This window comes from Papaver somniferum, chromosome 4, assembly GCF_003573695.1.
Source record: "Papaver somniferum cultivar HN1 chromosome 4, ASM357369v1, whole genome shotgun sequence".
Taxonomy (NCBI): domain Eukaryota; kingdom Viridiplantae; phylum Streptophyta; class Magnoliopsida; order Ranunculales; family Papaveraceae; genus Papaver; species Papaver somniferum.
In genome coordinates, this window is record NC_039361.1 from 43,003,712 (window position 1) to 43,012,946 (window position 9,235).

The 9,235-nt window shown below is 42.1% G+C and overlaps 1 long non-coding RNA gene across 1 annotated transcript; it reads right to left on the reverse strand.

Moving 5' to 3' along the window:
- Nucleotides 1-7,672: 7,672 nt before the first annotated feature.
- Nucleotides 7,673-8,833, reverse strand: LOC113273792. Its single transcript, XR_003322609.1, has 3 exons — nucleotides 8,703-8,833; nucleotides 8,002-8,077; nucleotides 7,673-7,738 (listed from the first exon to the last, which is right to left on the reverse strand). It is a non-coding gene; the product is annotated as an uncharacterized LOC113273792 (long non-coding RNA).
- Nucleotides 8,834-9,235: the final 402 nt, after the last annotated feature.

The following is a 9,235-nucleotide window of genomic DNA, read 5'->3' on the forward strand; positions in this document are numbered from 1 at the left end:
GAAAGCCAAAGGCGCCTGATTGACTGAAAAATTCACAAAAAGTCCTGGGAACGCCAAAGGCGACCGGTTGACTGACAAAAGGTCTCGGGAAATCCAAAGGCACCCGATTGACTGAAAAATTCATATAAGGTCCCGGAAATGCCAAAGGCGCCCGATTGACTAAAAAAAGGTCTCAGGAAAGCCATAGACGCCTGATTGACTAACAAGTTCACAAAAGGTCTCGGGAACGCCAAAGGCGCCCAATCGACTGGCAAAAGGTCTCAGGTTATCCAAAGGCGCCTGGTCGACTGACAAATTCACAAAAGGTCTCAGGAAAGCCAAAGGCGCCTAATTCACTGACATCCACAAGTAGGTCTCAGGGCAGCCAAAGGTGCCTGATTGACTGACAAATTCACAAATGGTCTCAGGGCCGCCAAAGGCGCCTGATCGACTGAAAAATTCACAAAAGGTCTCAGGGTATCCAAAGGCGCATGATCGACTGATACATTCACAAAAGGTCTCAGGGCAGCCAAAGGCGCCTGATCGACTGACAAATTCACAAAAGGTCTCAGGGCAGCCAAAGGCGCCTGATCGACTGACAAATTCACAAAAGTCACAAGGGAGCCAAATGCGCATGATCGACTGACAAATTCACAAAAGGTCTCAGGACAGCCAAAGGCGCCTGATTGACTGAAAAATTCACAAAAGATCCCAGGACAGCCAAAGGCGTCTGGCTGACTGCCAAATTCGCAAAAAGCCCCAGGGCAACAAAAGGCGCCTGATTGACCGACATTCACAAAAGGTTTCAAGAAAACCAAAGGCGCCTGATCGACCGCCCCTCTACCCAAATCACCAAACCCCTTTTGAAAAAAAGAGGGGGGAGTAAGCGCGTTTTACCAACGCCCACTCCACCCAAGACCCTTTCAACAAAAGAGGGGGGAGTAGGCGCGTTTCACTAACGCCCGCCCCACCCAACACCCTCTCGATAAACGAAGGAGAGAGTGGGCGCGTTTCACTAACGCTCACCCCACCCAACACACTTTCAATAAACAGAGGAGAGAGTGGGCGCGTTTCACTAACACTCACCCCACCCAACACCCTTTCAACAAAAATAGGGGGGAGTAGACGCGTTTCACTAACGCCCACCCCACTCAACACCCTTTCAACAAAAATAGGGGGAATAGGCGCGTTTCACTAATGACCGCCTCACTCAACACCCTCTCAATAAAAAAAAGGGGAGTAGGCACGTTTCACTAACGCCCACCCCACCCAACACCCTTTCAACCAAAAGAGGGGCGGAGTAGGTGCGTTCCACTAACGGCCGCCTCACCCAACACCCTCTTAATAAATAAATAAATAAAAAAAGAGGGGGAGAGTAATCGCGTTTTACTAGGGCGTTAACCCTCTTTTATCCGTGGTAACCCCCCTCATAAAAGAGGGAGGGAGTGCGCATACCCTTCTCAAAAAAAAAAGACAAAACAAAACAATAAAGAGAAACATGAGAGGGAGGGAGCACATTTTAAAAAAAATAAAAGAGAGAAAGGGAAGAAAACAACACTCCAACTTCAAAAGCAAAAACTATTCATATTGATTCAGAACAAACATAAAAGAAAAACCAAGCGTCAAAATGAAAAGACAATCCTGCAGAGGGACACGCAACCTAATCATCCATTAACGCCCGAGAACGAGCAATATCCACATCCAAAGCTTCCACCATCAAACGTATGTCATCACACTGGGCAGTAGCCAAGCGAATATCCTGATCAGCTTCATGCACTAAATGATGGATGTTTTGAATAACTTCACCCTCAGCCTCGGCTTCACGAGCAAGCGAAAGAGTGTCCTCATGATCATCGTACTCTTTACGAGATTTATGTTGACGAATTAACCAAAGCGTCCACAACAAACCCGCTTCTTCTTTTAAGATTAATAAATGCACCAACTCATCCTCAAGATAGGGGTAAGGTACGAGCGTAGACGCCGCCGCCAAGGTCAGTGTATGCCCAAGAAGCGGTAAGGATATATGATCGGAAATTCAGAGATGGCAATCGGAAATGGAGCGATCTATAGTAGCCATCAGCATCACAGAATATACAAATAATTGATTATCCGCATCATGAGCGGTAGTAGCCTCGTCCAGCACTCGCTGGATCTCTAATGGCACGCGACCTGACGGTTCAGCTTGCCGAGCAGTCTGATACGCCTCATAATGTAACCTGAAGTGCTCGCGCTTGGCATCTCTATTTATCTTCCTCTGCCTTCGAAGCACCTAGATTTCAGACTTCACAAGCAGAAAGCGCTTCAATTCACAGCGTCTAAATCTCGCTGAAACCAACATGGGAACATGCGCCAAAGATAACACATATCCATGAAGACAGTTGGCCATGCAGGAAATACGATTGACCAAGAGAAGGAGAATGAAATTAAAAAGAAACTAGTAAGCATACTAGGGAGAAAAACTGTATATAAAGGTAAAGGGCATGACTCACGATGCAATTATCATCCATACCCCCCTTTTCTTTACATGTGGAAATACGTGTCAATTCACATTGAAAATGAAGTACAGGAGACGATGCCTCTCCAAGAAGCACTGAGGTACCTCCTAGAGGGAAGGCAAACTTGAAATGAGTCCTGGGGACTCAGAGATCAAAGACCAGTAGGGCAATACCCACAACACAAGAAAGGGAAAGTAGCAACAAGGAAAAGCAACATAGAGACAAGCAATAAATAGTTTTAACATCGAAAAGAAGTCCACAAGAGACGGAATCCCAAAAAAAGTGTACAAAAGAAAAAGCCAGCAAAATAATTCGTCATAAAACGACACGCAACATTAACCGACTATCCGCCCGCGACAACGGGCAATGTCCATATCCACGGCTTCTGCCATTAAACGCCCCTCGTCACACTGAATGGCGGCCTGAGATAGTTTCCGGTTAGCCTCGCTTATCACCCTGCGGATGTCCCGCATAACTTTACCCTTGCCTTTTGCATTATGAGCGAGCGCGAGAGTGCCTTCATGTTCATCACACTCCGTACGTGCTTTTTCTAAGCGAGTTTTCCTGAGAACCCACTATACCTCCACCTCTGCTCTTAACGCTAGTAGACGCGCGAGCTCATCTTTGGGATAGAACAAGTTTACGAGCGTTGAGACAACCGCTAAAGATACAGTGTACCCCGGGAGCCGCGGAGTCACTTGATCAGAGGTACACGAACGACAATCAGCGATGGCATGGTCTATAGTCGTTGTCATTAGTGAGGACTCCATGAGAAGCAAGTTGGCAGCGTACCGAGCTGTGACAGCGCCATCTGAAGCATGCTGAAAGTTAGATGTCATGTGTCCGGCCCTCTGAGCCTCCTGATGCGCTTCATGAAATTCCGCAAACTGGACACGCATGGAGTCCCTTTCCGCTAATCTGTGTTCACGGAGCACCTTAACTTAGGCCTCCACTAACAACAGGCGCTCCAATTCCTCCTCTTTGAACATTGAGACCAACGCAGGAATGAGCGCTAAGGTTAAAACGTACCCATGAAGGGAATGAGTCATTTAAGTAAAGTATCCTACGGGAAGAAGCAAAAACGGATAACGAGATGTATGAGGCAGATAATCGAACATAAGGAACAACATCTATATATAGAGGAAGTGTCATCATAAGTGACATTGCAACAGTCCTGCTGTTTGCGACGCATGGTGATCGAGAGTAAAGGATGATTTGACTATTGGGTCATTTAACAAATGACCCAATAGTCGGGGGACTAATGTTGATACATGAAAAATATTACCCCTTTAGGCTTTAGCTGGGCTAGTGTGCCTTCAAAGGGGAGGCAAGCCCGACATGGGACATGAGGACTTAGGGACTAAAGACCAAGTCTACCAAGAAAATGTCTATTAGATGGAAAGGACAAGAGAGGAATTAATAGGAAAGAAGGAGGTTTTATTAGAGAAGGAGCGACATTAGTAGTAATCAAAGAAGTTTAGGACACATGGCACGATGATGTCATACAAGGAAGGGGCTTTTGGAAAGTCTATATAAAGAAGGACAAGGTACAATGGAAGGACTCTCTCTCCCTTACCATTCTTGGCATTGTGAGGTCATTTGGTGTGTCTAGGACGGGTAGAATCTAAACACAAATTCACCCTTCATCAAACGCCATGTTAGATACTGCCATTATCACCAAAAGGTCGAGCACGCAACAAGAAACTGTCGAACATTCAAACGGAAAATTCATAACAGACACCAAAGTGGGGAGATTGATTTCGGGTCAGAAACACACATCCAAAAAGGATCCATTGCCGCGTCAAGTATTCATGATAACACACGAAGGAGGCGAAGCTGCAACCGAGGAAATCTGTATTGTGTCTGAAGCAGAAAACTACGAATACATTGCAGCCACCGATCGCGAAGAAACCATTATTTGCAGATTTCTTTGATACACTAAATTTTACAGTTGAGCAACGTCAAACCGCCGCAGTCATACTAATCAAGATAGCAGCAAATGAAGGAGTCAACCGATACTTGGACCGCAAATACCCATTACCCACTAACATCATTACCTTTTAGGAGAAAAATCAAACAGTAGACTGTGACCATACGCGACAACTATATGTTACGGCAGAAATCCGCAAGCACAAATTTAAAAGAGCCTTTGTGGATACAGGAGGATCACTCAATCTAATCCATTTGAACACCGCCGAAAGCGTTGGGATTAAAGAAGAAGATATTAACAAGTTTGCTACTGAATTCAAGGCTTCGGCGGACTTACTCAACAAACAACTGGGACTATTGAGTTGGAAATCCAGATGGGCCCTATCCGAGCCAGTGAACCTTTCTACGTCATTGATGTACACCCAACTTACCATATACTCCTAGGCAGGCCATGATTACACAAGTATGGAATTGTGCTTCTACGTACCATCAGTGCATCAAGTTCATCCTGAAGAGAAAGCAGAAACGTGTCCCCGCTTCAGTTGATCCCTTTACAACCGAGAAAGCACACTTAGCCGAAGCCGCCTTTTACAACGGGCCAAGTGAACCAAGTGAAGTAGTCACACACATCTACTCGACACCAATTCCCGATTAGGTGACTACATATACTAATCCAACGGAGGACAACTCCACTAAGTGAACACACGTCCACAAGGATGAACGAAGACAGTTTCCAAAAGTTACCCATCCGTATGGGGGGATACGTCTACAAACGTTGACCTCAGAAGCTCGGAAATACTTAAACAAAGCCTTCAATAAGATCCCCGGGGAGACACACCAACTAAAGGGGAGAACCGCATGGGGCTTACAGAAGAATGAACAAAATTCAATGCCAATTCATGTAAGCAACAATGCCATTTAATAAAAGGCTTCATCTTTTCGTCTTAATCTCTTCCTATTACTCCTTTCAAGGGTACACCGAACTATTGAAAGGGCGTAACGCAATCAACAAACGCATAATTTTATTCTACATATTTCAATTCGAGAAGGATTGAAATCTGATTACATGCACCAAGACCAAGCTCATACAAAAGATGCATGTAACATCGGTTATGACTTAGGTCTAAGAAGGGTGTCAAGCCTAGAGGCTACATCTCAAAACAAGAGGAATTCTATATTCGGCATCATAACAATGAAATCAAATCCGTGCAAAAGACGCATGTGACACCGGATACGACTTAATTCTAAAAAAAAAAACCACGACAACGAACACCACGCCTCGAGGCTGTGTGTCAAAGCAAAAGGGACTTAAACCCGATGCCACATGCTTAGACTAACTCTATACCGTGACATACATAAAACTCAAATTTTAATTTAAAAAGACTCGAGTCTAACATCATCCAATAATATACCATAATCTAAAAGGAACGTAAGCTTCAAAACTGAAGTTCATAATTATAATTCACCCAGCTTCTTATGGATCTCGAGATCTCGCAAATGAGAAAATCATACAAAACTATTTCATCAAACAAACAAATTACATATGAGAACTAGGCATGCTGAGCCAATTCACCTCGAGCGTGAAATAAAGCAACCTTCGAATGCTGCAAAGTAACCTCAATATCCTGAATAAGAAAGGAAATCCTAGTCCGTTTTACCTTACGAACAAGGCGAAGACTATCAGCCTCTAAATCTGCAAATGTTTTGGTTTGCCATGCCTTCGTCATGGACATTTCCGAACCCATAATCCACTCTTGGTCTTCGGCTGAAACAAGCTTGAAATGCCCAAGAGCCAACTCTAACACAACATTTAGCCTAGAGTGCATTGATATCTCCAAAGCCAACCGAATACGGGTTGACATCTTCACACCTGCCAAAAGAAAACCAAAGAAAAGGGATACATAAAGTGACAAACTTCAACTCATTTTATAATCTAGCACAGTGATTAAGATAACAATAGCTTTGTAATCTCACAAGGTAACACCAACTATCGGGTTGCCCTTTTCTCCTCTAAACCCTTGAACAATTCCTCAATCCAGCTTATATTGAACCTCAACAATTTCAGCAAAATAAAGCTCTCTCCATGTCTCCAAAGTAGTCCTGGAAGGGCACTCATCACCGAGGTCAGCCATCTCTTTCTCCACAGCAACCAAAGTAGACACACTGGAAATCAAATTATTGCGATCCGGCAGCACCTCTGTACATGCTATGTGCCCTCGTTCCTCCACAACCTCCTTGTAGTATTCTTTCAGCTCTGGGGCGACAGGAAAATTATAAACCGGCATGAAATGAGCATATGTTCTTGCAACAACAGACACATTCCCTTTGAAATCAAACCAAGTTGCTTGTCCGACTAAGGAATTAGGACTGTCGATGGCAAGAGGCAATGCATTATCGGAATATCTCGAGCCAGTGACACCTTGACTACCCTGGTGTCTCCTCTTCTTCGAACTATGCTACTCTCCTACTGTTCCGAACGCCCCATGCTTATATCCTACAAGTCAACCCGATAACTCAATAAATACCTATTGCCACAAATTTGGCTAAAAGCGCAAAACAACATATTTTACCTGAAGAAGGAATTCTGAGGACTCACTACTCCACCAACTAAATAATCAAAACAAAAACAAGAGAGAGGCTCAATGTAAATAAACGAATTTTGCACATACAGAAAGGCGTATTTATAAGGCATTAGGAGCAGCTGATGTGGACAACACGCCGACAAAATTTATAGATATATACTTTATGACAATCACGTGCGGTCTATTACACAAAGCTTACGTAATTTTGTCTTCCCTTTACCTCTTTGATCTTAAAATGATGTTGTTGATTCTCCCCTGTTCCGAATCGCCACCCGAGTACATTTTGGGAGCTTCACAAAGAAAACCAATTCCATATCAAGAGTAGGGCTGTTCATGGTCGGTTTTGGTTCGGTTTTTAGCCAAACCAAAACCGAAACCAATACTATCGGTTTCTTAAAATATGAACCAAACCAATCCATTAACCATTGGTTCGGTTTCTTAATGGTTCTAGCCGGTTTCGGTTTATTCCAGCGGTTATCGGTTAACCGGCTGCTATGTCAGTTTCAGGAAACTGACAGTTCAAATCTAAGGAAAAAAAAACATGGTTTAAAGATTTTCAAACCTACCTACAGGTTACATACATTCCCATTCCATACACAATCCAAATTCATAACATTCTTAAACACAATTCAAAAGATAAAGATTAGTAATTCAAAAGATCCACAGTCTCCATAACATCTGAACAACATCGACACTTTCCAGCTATGCATCCACAAAATCAACTGATAGCTTCAGACTTTCCAGGGTTGCTGACTGCATGTATATGAAAATGGCAAGCAACTGGTAGTTAGAATCTAATTCACGTATATTTCCACTAATCATGATGGCAAACAATACATGAAAATGCTAACAGTGAAAAGACGTGACATGTAAACACACCATCAGGAGGACAATGTATCTTTCTTTGCTAACTGAACAGGTAATAACTTAACAGGTTTAAGAGGCACTAAATTAGCACATTAAGACTTTAAATTAAATCCAAAGAAAACATGCTTCCAATTGGTGAGATGAATTACCTTGGTACTCCTTAGTCCTCAACATCATCATCTGTTATGTTTACGAACATGGATTTAGAGAGAGAGTCCAAAAATTCTGCAATGAACAAATGCACGATCAGTAGTATACAGTGAGTTGAAAGAGAAAAAATTGAAGATTGTTTAGGATTTTCTGAAATTCAATTAGGGAAGAAATTAATGATGATGCTGAGATGATTGTTAAATTTAATCAAAGTAAAAGAGAAACTGAATTCAATTGTTTGGCTAGAACTAATTCAGAAGTAGAAGATTTATCTCTCAATAGCATACAACAGAGTTACAGTTCTTGCAACTTAAATCCCCCAACCCAATTTTGACTGTTTAGATCCAGCCTCTAAATCTCAGGAGCATGATAGACATTTCAAAATGGTGAAATCCAGTCCACTTGCAAAATCCAGAGAGTTACAGCAAGCACTGGAATTGTTGCTTTACCTCCAAAAGATAAGTATCACAAACTCTAAACTAATGATTTGAAATGATAAAGCTTGATCTTTGACCTTACAACTCACAAAATAAAGCGAATGATCTATAATTCCTATATGTGACTTATGAGCTAATTATATGAAGTTTTATGAGTCACCCATAAGCTGACATACATGAACTAGATAAACAGAACATTTTGTGGTATGTCATCAATAAGCTAAACTGCTATACTACAAACAAATTAACAAATGAAATAATACCTGAACTAACTTCCTCTTCTGGTCCCAAGGAAGAAGTATCAAGATCAATCGGCGTCTTCAACCAATTTTGAGCACAAATCAATGCCTCAACTGTTGTGGGAAGTAAAGAACTTCGATATGGATCGAGAATACGCCTCCCAGTGCTAAAGGCAGATTCAGATGCCACTGAAGAGATACAGAACTGAAGTTGACGATTCTATTTGACTAATTGACTTAACATTAACATTAACATTGATACAGAACTGAAGTTGAACGTGAACATGATTTTACACAAAAAAAAAATCCCTAATTGACTTATACAATAACATGATTAGATTTTGCCAACTTTCCCTAATTCATCCTTTTTTTTTTCTTTTTTTGTTGTTGCATAAGCACAAAATTAATGTTATAATTAATTAAGGAGTAGATAAATTCACTGGATGTCCTCTCAGCTAGAGCTAAAAGAACGAATTGACACAGTGGTACCAATCACTTGAACGAATTAGTAAAAGAAGACTGCAAATTTTAGAATCCTATTTTTCTAATTCTTGAGG